A 14,591-nucleotide genomic window follows, 5' to 3' on the forward strand; every position below is an offset into this window, starting at 1 on the left:
CATAATTTCCAATTCAGATTTGAGAACCACTAGAAAGCTCAATAGAAGATATTTTTGTGGTGGCAACAGCAGCTAGTTATCTGTAGTGGAACACTCCCACAAGTGTCCATTTGAAGACTTGGGGAATCACTTCCAGTTTCAACAGCTAAGCCATACAGCACCAGCAACAACTCAGAGGCTTCAGCTGGGGGATAAATCTCTGCAAGCTAACTAAAGGAAGCACTGCATGAATTTGGACCATGTCAGTCAGTAGCAAGAGTGGCCTGAGCTACTGTAGAGTATTGCCCAAAGGAAAAACATACACTTTCTATTTCCTTTCCCAAGGCCTGACTCCTTTAGAGGGTGTTAATAAAAATGCAGAAGACAGGAAGAGTGAATCATAATAGGTGGTTTTCAAAAATCACTACTTTACTTCATTTAGAGACCCAGGAAATGTGGTATTATAATTGATGGTGTTTGGTGGTCCCACCTGATAAAACAGTGTATGGGCTTTGGAATCAAGGGGACTTAGAATCAAATTTCATCACCTAGTTTCAAAATTTATTAACTCATGTTAACATTGTTTCATCTGTACCCCAACCCACCCCCAATCTCCTTCACCTCCAAGTAATTTTTAAAACAAATTCCAGAAATCATAACTGTTCATTGGTACATATTCTAGAATGTATCTCTAAAAGAAAGGACTTGTCTTAATCAGCTTAGGCTGCTATAACAAAATACCATAAACTGGGTAGCTTATAAGCAACAGAAATTTGTTTCTCACAGTTCTGGAGGCTGGAAGTCCGAGATCAGTGTGCCAGCACAGTCAGGTTCTGGCGAGGCCTCCTCCTCCTCCGGGTTATAGACTGTTGACTTCCAGTCGTATTCTCACAAGGCAGAGAGTAGAGGAAGGAAGCAAGCTGTCTCTTGCCTCTTATAAGGGCATCAATCCCATTCATGAGGGCTCCACCCTCATGCCGTCATCTGACCCTAATTATCTCCCAAAGGCTCCATCTCCTAATAACACTGCTGATGCTGTGTGGCTTAGCTGTTGAAACCAGAAGTGACTCCCACATGGGGGGAGGAGGGTTCAACATGTGAATCTTGGGGGAACACAAAGATTCAGTCCATAAAAGGACTCTTTAAAAAATAATAATAACCATAATATCACTATCATAATTTTCAAATTAATAGTAATTCTGTAATATCAAGAAATATCTAGTCATATACTTCCTCTATTGATACAAAAGACAGAAAACTAAAAAAATTAAAAACAAAAGAAAAAAAGAACGACAGCGGAAAAAATTATGTTTAAATCTTAGTTTTGCCCAGTATGTGACCATGGTAAATTCTGGACTTTGATTTACCTCTCATAAAATTAAGAAAACCCACTTAACTCTCCTTCTCTCGTCATCGTTACAAAGAGCAAGTTACTTAACTTCTCTGAGCTCTAATAACTCATCTACAAAATAGGAATGATAATAACCATCTTATAAGGTTGTTATAATTATTGAAAGAGACAAAACGTGTGAAATACTAGGCACATGACCATCTCTCAAAATATATATATATTAGTTCTCTTTCTCTTTTGAATCCCAAATTCTACTTAAAACAATACTGCTACATTTAATAGTGTACAATCCACGCTCTGAGTTTTCTCTCTCATGTACTCACAACAACCTGGAAAAGTAAACAGCTCAGCTTGCGTGTAATTCAAGGCTCAGAGAGACTGATTGACTTGCCCAAAGTGCACAGCTATTAAATGGCAGAACCAGGATTTACATAGAAAAAGTTCCTTACACCCCCGTGTTCTTTTGAACCTGTGACATCAAATGAAAGTTAAGTTTTACTCTGAACATTCTGTTCACAGAGGCAGGAAAATTTCCATCTAAAATGGTTACATATTTTAAGTTTTCTGAACTAATGGAGAAAACTAAGCTATCTCAAAAACTCATTTCTTAGGTGTTCAGGATACCAGAGGTTTCAGTTTTATTCTATGTGAATAAGAGCCGTGTAAAGGTTTGAAAAAACTAACTACATTGAAACTCAAATGTCAAATTTGTTACATATTTAAAGTGTAATTTTCTAATGTTTATTGGCCTTAAATAAATAGTCACATTTAAAATCTATCAATGAGAGTTCACAATGATTTTTAATTTCTGAACAGAAATGCCCATATTTTCTCATAAAACAAAACTACAGATTACTGCCTATAGGAAACACTGCAACCTGACCAAATGCTGATTGTAATTAGTGTTTCTATTGTAATTTGGATTGCAGGTGGCATGACACCCTCCAAGTGTCCTTGCTTTTGTGTATTTAGAAAGTAAAATGTCACAAACTATTTGTGGCTTCCCACCAGCAGTTCCTCCACAAGGAACACAAGCATTCATCTGCTTACCTCACCCACCAGAATGCCTTCTGGGTGAATGCTAAGTCTTTCTCAGCTACAAAGCCTGTGAAAAAAATATTTTATAGCTCAGTAGTTTTATATTTTTCTTTATATGAATCTTACATGTTTCTTCTTAAGATTGTTTCTAGGTGTTTTATGTAGTTTGTTGCTATTGTGGGTGAAATGCTCCTCTTTAGATTTTTTGACTAATATTTGCTGGTATGTAAGTAAATTGTGTGTGAGCCCCTAGCATAGACGTGGATGAGAGGATAGAAATGATGCTCCCAAATATCTCAGGTAATGGATAACCATTAACCATAAGGCAGCATCAGAATTCAAAACGACCTTGGACAATTAGAGTCGTGTTAGAAACAAAGAGTAGAGTATTGAGTGGGGGCAGGTACAACACAAAAGAACAATGACAAGCCAAATGATCAAAAAGAAAAGTCAGAAAGGGACTGTGGCTATACCATAGTATGTCAGCAAAATATGTAGGGTCCAAGTGAATGATTAGCTGACCATGAACGAGCAATAAAGCACTGCACTTTTTCTGATCTCTAAACTGGAATCTGGTATGTAACAACCATTAAGCCAGCTTCCCTGTGTGTTCACTGCTAGTGGAAGCTCTACCATGACACACGCTAACTCTGACAGTGACTTCTTTAAGAGCAATGTAGAGATCTTAGAACCTAAGTCGACATGGGAACTATAAAGATGCATATAAAGTTAAAAAAATTACAGGATTACAGAAAATTACAGAATTACAGAAAAGATAAAGGAAAGGTCCTATAATAACAGGATAGTGACCGACAGTGGCCATGCACACTGACAACAAAACAAGATAAAACAGGCTTACCCTGCAACTTGAAGTCATGATATAAATGGCAATGTTTTTGGACAGCAGATTTATTAATCATTAAAATGGATTAACAGATGAGGTTGTCAAATTTCCTGTTCTGAAAGTATAATTTATTAAATTTTTCTACTGCGCTGCTGGACTCTAAGAATACTGACAACTTCAGTGATCTCAGCCTGTTTTTGAAGATGCTAGTGGCTAAGTTATCTACAGCTAAGAAAGTAAATAATTCACCTTACTCTTGAGTACAAACAAAGGGACTTTATGTTCCAACTAGTGAGATTAGAATGTTTATCTTATAGTGCTTAGGAAGAGGGACACTGGTGTTTATTATACCCAGCAACCATCCAGGTCCAGTCTGTGATGTCTGCTGTGTTTCATAAGGAAAGACGAGGAAAACCAACTTGGAAGTAAGGTGGAATCTTGTTGGATCAAACAGAAAGCTACCTCTTAACCAGCTCAGAGAATAGGCAAGGAAGAGACTGCCAGCATCTGAGAAACAAGCCTCCAGGATTTTCAGACTGATGCTGGTAGAGAGGGACAAATTCACTTAAAGAGGTTTGGGACCAAGGTACATGAGTTTAAGGTTGGTATAACCTCTTAGAGAAAACTTAAGAACTGGTGGGGAAAGACAACAGCAGTGCTAAAGATTATAGTAGAGCCTAAAGAATTATTCCATGCTCCATTTAAAAATAAAAAAGAATATACTTTTTCTTTGATGGTGTATTCAGGATTATTTGATATATGGCCATTTGAACTACCCTAGGTCAGTACTCACATTTTTATTCTCCTCTTTCTGGACCCCCATGATGACCATTATCCAAGTTTTTGTACTTACCAGTATATTTTTCCTTTCCTACAATCCTATGCGTTCTTTCTTTTGTAATATGTTCTCTTTTCTTACTTAAGACTTACTTTACAATTCATTACATTTATATTAACGACTGCTTCCAATTGCCTTAGAATGAACTTAATCTCATGAAAATGTGCAGACAGATCTGTAATGCACACTGACTCTTCCTAAATTGACTGTCTTATTCTTTTCCCACTTTGCTTATATCATTTCTTGACCTGTAAGATCACTACATTAGTAGCGGAGAGAAATTGGAAGGACATGTGGAAGACAGTGGAAGAGTCAATCTAATACCTACAGAGGGAAACTATATCTAGAATATCTATAGTATAGGGGCTTCAGTTGGTATGGGTTGGGACAGAACTCATGCTCCCATCTTGAAGACAGGAAAGTAATATTTTCCTTCAACTTTATTTTTCAGATTTTTCAGATGTGCTTAGAATATCAGGTTAATGCTGACCTGAGACAGTAGAGAAATGCTTCCAGTTTTTGCTTCCTGCTAAGAATGGATCTTTACACATGGATAAATTACAGGATAAGTCAAAGTATCTTTTCTGCAGAGGTAACGGTGGCACACTTTTGCTTATATTCACAGGGAGTGTGAATATAAGTGGCTTGGTCTGAGTTAGGCCTTAACAGTTTTCAAAACATTTTATGGAAGCTCCAAATCTTACAGTTAATAAATACTAACAGGATATTATTTTAGGGCCATTTCAAAATGATGAAAATAATGTGATATTTGATAGTTCGATGAAATCTAAAACTATTGGATTTGAATCATGAGCTTTGGCAGGAATAGCAAGAGATTATTATTCTGAAGAGTTAAACCAGATCACAAAGGGCCTTGCATGTCATACAAATGGATTGGATTTATCTGGGAGGTAATGGGGAGCCACCTCTAAAGAGTGGCAAAATCTGATTTGCATTTTAGAACCGTACCTCTAACGGCAGTGTGAAAGACGGATTACAGGAAAAGTGAGGCCAGACACAGGAAAGCCTTTTTGGGGGCTATTTCAAAAGCCCAGAAGAGATGACAAGCATCTGAGGGAGGACTCTAAGACAACGGCCTTGAGGATTCTGAGAAGAAAATTAATCTGAGAGGTGTTTGAAAAGTATGTTCAACACGACGAGGTGACTAACTAGGTGAGAGGTAAAACACAGAGGTGAGGACCATTCTGAGTTTTCTGCTTTGATCAGTTAGGCGGCTTATGGTGCCATTAACTGAAATAGATAATACAGAAGGAGAAGTAGATTTGGGGAAAACAATAAACATGAGCTTCTTTGAAAATACATGGGGTTTGAGGTAGAAATACTTGGTTGCTCATTAGAAATACAGTGCTGATCAGAACAAAGATTTGAGCAAGATACATATATAGGTGATAGCCTAATTAGTGGGAGCTGATGAGTTGGCCCACATGTGGAACACTGGCTCCTAACGATTTCCCAGTCCAACACACCTGCATGATACATCACAGCCCCATTGGTAACTGTACCAATATAGTGATCTTATAGGGATGAGCAGTCAGTATTTCCCCCTTTGAGTGCTGAAAAGCACACTAAGTGAGAATGGCAATATTTAAGGCACTACGGCTTAAACTTCAGTGTGTATACCCAATAAGCTTACTAGAATGAAGATGCCCAGACCCACCCCCAGAGACTTTGATTCAGAGATCTGGTGTGGTGTGGGGCTCAGGAATCTGTATGTTTAAAAAGCAACTCCTGGTGTTTCTTTTACACACTGAAGTTTGAGAAGTTTTCTTGGAAGACCTAATAAAAAGGAAGAAGAAAAAAATAGGATTTTGCATATGTGAATTTGGCCTTAAAAATGACCATGTGGGGCCGGCCCCGTGGCTTAGCGGTTAAGTGTGTGCGCTCCGCTACTGGAGGCCCGGGTTCGGATCCCGGGCACGCACCGACGCATCGCTACTCCGGCCATGCTGAGGCAGCGTCCCACATACAGCAACTAGAAGGATGTGCAACTATGACGTACAACTATCTACTGGGGCTTTGGGGGGAGAAAAAGGAGGAGGATTGGCAATAGATGTTAGCTCAGAGTTGGTCTTCCTCAGCAAAAAGAGGAGGATTAGCATGGATGTTAGCTCAGGGCTGATCTTCCCCCCCCCAAAAAAAAAAATGACCATGTGTTTAACTTAAATCAGATTATTTCTTTTGGCTTTAAAGTTCATGGTTTTAGTCAAAACCTAGAGGTTGTTTGCCCTGGAAAAGTATATAACAAATAAATTTGCCTGCTTTGAGTCATAACAGCATATTTCCCTGGGCTCAACAAGAAAAAATCTAAAGTTAAAAACAAAACAAGCAGTGAAAAGCAACTGGTTTACAAAATTTGAAAATGTCTAATTTAAAATTTTGGACTCATTACGCTTAATGGGAAGGGTCCTGGATTGAAATTCAGAAAAACTGCATTACTTGGCATTGGTACTAACCTTGAGCAAGTCTTTTGAAGTTTCTAGGCCTTCATTTTCCCATTTATCACAAGAAAGAGTTGGGCTGAAAAATCTCATAAGATTGACCTGTGGTCTTCTAACGTGTATATTAGGTTGAGGCAAATGAAAATGATGACATTTAACTATTTTGACTCACCAAAAATGGCAGTTTCCTGTGGCTCAACACATCTATGGTGGAGCTGACCCATTAGGCATGACAAGTCCAGGGGCTTTGTATCACTCCACCTCACAGTCAGCTTGCTTCACTTTCTCCAACTACAACTGGTCTCTATGGCCACAAGCAGACCCATCCTTTACATCCTCTGATTTCAAAAGGCAATAACCCTTTTTACCTCTAAGTTAAAAAATCCTGGAAAAGGACTCAGAATGACATGGCTTGGATCATACCCTCACCTCGGCCAAATGCTGTGGACAGAGAACTCTTATTGGCTGGAAATGGATCACTTTCCTACCCTAGTGACCAGAGGGGTATAATGGTGTGAGTGGGAGCCTTTAGTCTCCTAAAGAAGGTGTCGTGCTCAACAGACAAAAACTAGAAAACCTCTACATGTCTGTATGTCTCTGGGTGTGATTTAAAATATACTTCATTCATTGAAAGGAGACATTATGCTTAACTAAATCAGAAGGAAGAAGATTTGGATTCAAAATCTTTGTGACTTGGGAAGTTATTTTCTTCTTTTGAATCTTTTTTCTCATCTGAAAAATGTGTTATAAATACCTCAAAGGGTTATTATGGGGTTATATGAAATTATATGTGTGAAACTTCTTTGAAAATTGTAAAGCACTGTGGAAGTTAAGACATCTTTCATTCAATAAACATCTATTGAGTGCCTACTGTGGGTTGTGAACTTTATTAGGTGCCAGGAATATACAGATGAATACAATATGATATTTTTGCCCTCTCTAACACCACATAGGATCAGGATAACATCCAGTATGTAAATAAGCTCAGTGCAACTTAACTTTTAAATATTTAAAATAGATTGAATACTTGACGACGGAGTCAGAGAGTACAGTAGTTTAACAAACACAGGAAGAGTCTATATATTATAGAATAGAGATATTACTCAAAATTTGAGTGTAAACTGAATTTCTCTAAAGCAAACCTTTGACTTGTTTTACCTCTATCCTTTTCACAACACTATATTTGGTTCTGCTCACCTCTTCAACAAATGATTTCTTCCTTAAGGTTAACACTGATTACCTCAAAATGGCTTTTCTCAAAACTGATCCTGTGGCTAGTACTCTACTGAATGTTTCTTATCTCTATGCACACTTAAACCCAAATACAGCAATTCTTACCACATAGTCTCCCTCACCCACTATCTTCAAACTATTTCCCAAACAAGTCTATTTTGAATTTGATTCATATTAGTCTTTATTTTTATCTTTTCTTGGCATAATTCTCTTACTAAATTATGTTGTCCCCTCTAAGCTTATGCCTTGGGAAAGGGCTGATAAAACTTAGACTTTTCTATAGATGGTCTTACAGTTGTCCAGCCATTCTGAATCTAAAATTACCCATTATCATTTGGGACAGTCAAACAGATTTCTCAGAGTGGTTTATATTCCCATCATTCTGAACCACATTTTGAAATATGACTTTTTAAAAAGTTTTAACAAGATTAAACAACAAATTGTAAGAGACTTTTCAGGAACTACCTGCTAAAAAATATTTGCTTGCTATGCACACCAGTTTATACGCCAAGCACATATTTATTCAGCAGGAACTGGCCACATTGCAATAAGTTTCTGCCTCCACCAGAACCGTATAAAATTCCCAAACCTAAGGCTGGCTTAGTGGTCATAACACCGCTACCTATTGCTGGTACTTTATACCTATCGCTCGGAGTTTGGTCATGGGTCCCTAACCCACTCTTTTTGAAATTCTTTGCCTGGCTTTGCTTATTCATTTCTTTCTTCAGCAAATATTTACTGAAGGTCTACTATATGCCAGGTGCTGTTCTTGGCTGGGTGGATACAAATTAATAAGGCACAGGCTTTGCCCTCAAGGCCCTTACAAAGTAGTAGAGACAGAACTAAAAAGACAATTACAATACAGGAGATGCAATGGACTATGGGAACTATAGTTTATGTCTGCCTCCTCCTAGTTCCTTCAGGCAATTCCTCCTTGACTCCATTGGTCTGAAAGGGCCAGTCATATTGGTTCAGTCATGGGCATGGAACTGTCCCAGACCAATCAAAGGCCTCCTCAGAACTTTTCTCCTGGAGTTAGAAGGGGAGGAGTATGCCTATGTTGCTTTTGGATCACACGCTCCAACTGTGGAGCCTGAAGCATGCAGGTAATTTCACTGTCATGTTAAGAGCCAAATGAGAAGCTAGCTGCTGGTGGCACGTTTCCCACCGTGTGGAGAGAACCAATCCAGAGGAGACCAAAGCTAACATGCCAGGAGAAGCAGAGGGAAGAGAGACCTGAGTGATGGAGAAAGCCCTGCTGATCCAGGGTCTGGTATACCTGAAGCTGTCACTTCCCCGGACTTACCAGTTACGTGTGGAGGTGGGCAGTCCTGGGTTGGTATGGTGGCTCCATGATCAACAAGGATCCAGGTTCCTTCTGTCTTTCTGCTCTGCAATCCTTAACATATGACTTCTATCCTCATGCGGCAACTGCACTTTTTAGTTGAGGAAGAGACTCTGCCATTTTCTGCAGTCCCCATTATTCCTTAATATTTCCCAGACACTGTGTTCTGTGCCAGTTGTCATTTATTCTCAAGCTTACAGTGTTGTTTTCCTTATGCTCTGCCTACTTCACTTATATACATAACCCACCTAGCCCCTATAGGCTTTGAGAGTATGGCCCCTGATCAAAAGAGAAAGGGGCCTCTACTTAAATGCATCCCTACTGAGCTCAAGCAAGAAGTCTGACCACTCCTTTCTTGTAAAGCTTTAAAAGGAAAAAAAAAGATAGTCCCACCAACAGTAACTTCAGGGTCATGGGACAATGGTGTTATCTACGTACTGTGAAGGATATGAGGTACATCCCACATAATTTTTTACTAGATACAGATGTGCTTTTAAAGTTTGCTAACAGTGATCTTTCTTTTTTAGAGAAGATTTAAGGTCATTCCTAGGATAACATTATTCTCTCTTGCATTCTTGTATGCTTTGTAGAATGGGAATAAAAAAGGTCAGAATTACTGGTTAATTCACATAATTTGAAGTCTATTTAAATATATTCCTGAGTGTGTCACATATTTGAACTTCCTCCTTTATGTATAGCAACAACAGAATATTGAAAGTGTAACTCTGAAGCAGACAGAAATTATGGTAAAGCTCTGAACAAAATAGGGAGTAGAGACCAATTGTCATCATTAACATTCAAGTGATTTCACTATTCATGTTAAGTGCCAAAAGGGAGTAGTTAGTCGGCCAACTAGGGCCCTGTGTAAACTTTAGTAAATGTCAATAGCCTCTTGGGAAAGAAAGTCTTACCTTATGATTGGCAAGAGAAGCCTGAAGTTAGGTTTGGGGATGGGGGGTTGTGGGTGATGAGAGAGAATGATCTACCTCCGAGACCATGGCATACTCCTCCAGTAATTCAAGAACAAGCTGTAAACACAAGGGATCTAAGACTAAGCGAGAATTCCAAGTCATAGATGATGTTGCCAGAGATGTGGGATCTGCTACAAGATTTGTAGTGAAGAAAAAAACAGAAGGAATCTAGGCCTTCAGGTGTAGCTGCTAGCCCCAAATGATGGAAAAAAGAAAACCAGCTAAGAAAAAGTGCTGGAAAGAACCCAGAGATGAATTTGATGCTAGTGTTCATAGCAGTAAGCCGATCCTAGCAGCAGAAAATGGTGTGGCCAATTTTGTAGGAATAGCTCATCCAAACATCCTGTGATTTGGGAGAACAGTTACTGTGAGATATTATGAGCCTATGACACATACTGGGTACCTTGACTAAGGAAATGGCCTTAGAAAAAAACAAGGGATGGATATAAGAAACACTAATGAAGTAATAAGCAGACAAGACGTGACAACTGACAGTGGGTTAGGTGTGAAGGGAGTAAAAGGCAGCAGTCAAAAACCATTTAATTATTTTAGGCCCGAATAACTAGAAGAATGAAGATACTCTTCATTGAAACAAGGAAACCTGATGGGGAGAATATTTTAAGGGGAAAGGGGATATGTTCAGCTCTAGATAATTTGAGTTTGAGGTGAATATGAAATATTCAAGTGGAAATATCCAGAACATTCAGTAGGAAGTGGGAGATATGAGACTAAAGTTAATGAGAGAGGTCAAGGCTGGGAATTCTAGATTGGGAGTTATCTCTCAGTGATGATAGTGGAAGCTGGAAGAGTAGATGAGATCACTGAGCGAGGTGCTGGGGGGCAAAGACTGGCATGTGAGGGTGTCCTTTCCCTTTTTCCTACATATTAATCTTAAATATGTAGACTAAAGATATTCAATTATTGCCTTGAACTGGTGATCATTTATTGCCTGTCGTCTGAGAGACACACACCAGGGATACTTGGTTTTAATTTGAATTTCAAATTAGATTAGTTCAAAAAAAGAAATTTAAATACACAGAGTAAGAATATTTGAATACCAGAAAGTTGCTCCTAACTTGTGTTATAACTAAATCTAGTGTCAGGTACATTAAAATTTAAGATTCCCAGCCAATACTGAATGAATAGGTAGTCTTATTTTTCCTTAAATCTATTTGCAGTATATTTTTCAAAGAAGAATTGTAAGATCATTTCTGAATTTTCTTAATTTTATAGTTTTAACTTAGACAAATGAAATATGTCTTTTCAAATATAGTGTTAAAGAGTTTAGTACACTACGTAATCCAAAATACTGTGCTAATGTTTAATTGTATAAAGAACATTATGCAAATGTTTAACTGAATAAGGAAGTAAGATGTCATTATTAATAATGACTTGTGAATGTAATTAAAAATGAGTAATTAGGGGGGCCGGCCCGGCGGCGCAAGCGGTTAAGTGCGCGCGCTCCGCTGCGGCGGCCCGGGGTTCGCTGGTTCGGATCCCGGGCGCGCACCGACGCACTGCTTGGCAAGCCATGCTGTGGTGGCGTCCCATATAAAGTGGAGGAAGATGGGCACGGATGTTAGCCCAGGGCCGTCTTCCTCAGCAAAAAAAGAGGAGGATTGGCGGATGTTAGCACAGGGCTGATCTCCTCACAAAAAAAAAAAAAAAAAAAAATGAGTAATTAGGAAAAATACCACAGTAATAAAGAGTACATTTCAAAAGTAGTACACTGGGGATATGAAAATAAGCCTTTTATATGTCCTTTACATACCAGTAGAACATACATATGGTGTCCCTGCCTATGAAATTATTTGAAATGAAAACATAGGGATAAAAGGGTCATAATGGTCTCCTAACTCCTTTGAGTAATTTTAATATAAAATACGATATTCTATCTATTACACAGATTTGAATAGACTAGGAATCAAATAAAATATATTCCCAGAGGAAGCTATATCTTTTGTAAAGCAGATTGTAATCTTACCCCCCAAAACCACACATTAAAAGGAGTTTTGCTGCATTTTATCAAAGAGGAAAATTTCATTACTACATAGGCATATGCAATCAATAAATATTAGGTGAGTATAGAAGGTGTGGCCTCATCTATCTGAAACTCAGCCCTGAGACTGGACCATTGGGTCAGGGGTCAGAAAGTAAAGTTCCTGGCCTATTCCTTATTTGCTGTCTTCTAGCTCTGAAAAGTCTCAGGCCTCCGGAGGTGATGAATCAACAAAATATTTTGAATGAGTACTATGAGTAGGTGGAACAGGGAAAAGAGAATAACCCAGAGGAATTATTCAATATGGTACCCCCTCTGGTTGAGGACATGACAAAAAACCTGGAATTTACATAATGGTGTCCCGAATCCCCTTTGTCCAGTAACTGCCTCACTCTTCTTATTTGGTTTCTATACATGTGTTCTGCCTCAACCCATTAATAAATGGATTTTGATGTTCATAGTTGTATGAGCAAGTGTTAGCATTAAAAGACCATAGGTTCTGGAGCCAGATAACTTTGAATCCTGGTTCTGCCTCTTACAGCTTTGAAGACTTGGGCAGTTCACTCAACCCCTCTGAGCCTCAGTTTCCTCACCCATAAAATGAAAGTGCTAGTAGTACTTACTTGATAGGGTTATTGGAAAGATAAAATATAAACATTTAGAGTAGTACTTGGCATAAATGTTTGTTATTATAATATTATTATTATTGACATAAGAAATGTACTCAATCCATGCAAGTACACACACACGTGACACACACAAGTTATGTTTTGTTGTACGTGATGGTTGGATCCAATAAGTATACTAGTCTAGGCAAACAGGCAGGCAAAAGAATTTTCACTTCAGTCTCAGGGAGTTGAACTTAGAACTTAGAGCTGGTATAGGTCCTCTGGAAAGAAGTAAAATTAAATGTGTGTTTTACTTAGTTTCTCAGTTCTACTGTCGTTTTATTCTCTTTGCCTTTTTGTTCTTTACTGTATTACTCTTTGTGGCTCAATTAAACAGATGCCAATATAGTCATAGAAATATGAAATAGTGCAACACAGTCAGGTAAAAACAATAACAATAAAATTGTAGGAGTAATCTGAACTCAAGCTGGAGCCCAAATCTTAAACTCTACCTGTCTGAAATGGAAATGAAGAATTTTCTTTTTTTTTGCACCTTGGCTGATCATGTTGATCAGATCCACAGGATGATTCAACTTAAGAAGCAAATGGGACCCTAACACATTCCCGTGATGTTTAAGGAAACTGCATTAGGATTACATGTAAACAGATTGACAATTGCTGGACAGAAAGAGTTGAATAAGTCATCCGATTAATCTAATTCTAATATATACGTCTATCTGGAAGTTATTTCCCTTTTTTTCAATTGCTAAATGTAAAAATCAGATAGCTATTCTATTTTTTAAAGTTGGGAGTGGAAAACTGACTTTAAATTGACTGAAAAATGTATAGATTTGACAAAAGGAAGAATTTTAAGATGGTAATTTATGGGAAAATATGGATTTTTTTTCTTTTGAAAATTTTAAGGTTAGTATTGCTCTCTTGGGATGGGTTAGGTACAAATCACCTTAGAATTATAGATTTTTTAAAAGTATATATAGAGACAAAAAGAAAAAATCCAAACCCTGAAATGAATTGACGCTGTAGCTGTGGGATATTACCCTTATTCTACATGTCTTACTCCACCAATCCATTTCAAGTAATTTCTAACCATGTGGGGTAAAGAAGGAGGTGAGTAGGGGAGGGCAGGGGGTCTATGTCAGGGAAAAGATGATAGTATATTGAAAAACATATTTTGCCACTTATAGATATAACTACCATTTGTCTACAAGCTATTTCCACCAAAGAGTCCACGTTGATATCACAGCAAGTGTAGAGGGAATGAATATGTAGAAAATCCTGACTATCACACTTCAAATCTTGTCCAGGAACGCCCTATCTTTCATCCATTAACACTAGCTTAGGCAAAGGATGTCCTGCGTGAACTGCATACAGATAACAACTCAAATCTTGAACACTTTGAGTTAGCTTTGTTTTTCATAAAGGTCTTTATAGCTTCTGGCCTCATTTACCTTTCAAAGAAAAACAAATGAGTTGAGTGTATCATTATAGCTAAGGAATTTAAATTCTTTCAGCATTTAGATAGGAGAAGGCCCAAATTGAGATCAACTTTCACTTGGTACCTAGCGCAAGTAAAAAAGGTGCTAATGAAAAATGATCCATTCAGAGCTGCCATTACTAGAATTATTAGTCTATATCACAAACCAGTGAGAGAAGAAAAATACGTTGGAAGGGTAATAGTTTTAGAAAGACAGTTCAGAAATGAAAATTTGAGATAATGTAAAATCTGTTAAATAATCAACAAGCTATAAGAAATTATTTGCTTTATTATTCTGTTAACTATATTCACATAATGCCAAACCAAGAAGTTGAAAATAAGAAAATCCAGCTTATCTACTGGTTATATTAAACAAATATAACTGAATTTTAACATTGTACAGTTATATTCGAATGATGTCTACACATGGA

General features: G+C 37.9%; 1 long non-coding RNA gene across 2 annotated transcripts in view; it reads right to left on the reverse strand.

Annotated features, from left to right (window-relative positions):
• LOC131404132 (uncharacterized) overlaps positions 1–14,591 on the reverse strand; it is a 35,206-nt gene that overhangs the window by 10,576 nt on the left and 10,039 nt on the right. The window contains exon 1 of one of the 2 annotated variants that reach the window (XR_009219732.1): positions 764–836. The exons of the other annotated variant lie outside the window; for it this stretch is intronic. This is a non-coding gene — a long non-coding RNA (uncharacterized LOC131404132). Of the gene's footprint in view, positions 1–763; positions 837–14,591 lie in introns of those variants that run through there. 2 annotated transcript variants of the gene reach the window in all.

The sequence above is a fragment of the Diceros bicornis genome, chromosome 4 (assembly GCF_020826845.1).
Source record: "Diceros bicornis minor isolate mBicDic1 chromosome 4, mDicBic1.mat.cur, whole genome shotgun sequence".
NCBI lineage: Eukaryota > Metazoa > Chordata > Mammalia > Perissodactyla > Rhinocerotidae > Diceros > Diceros bicornis.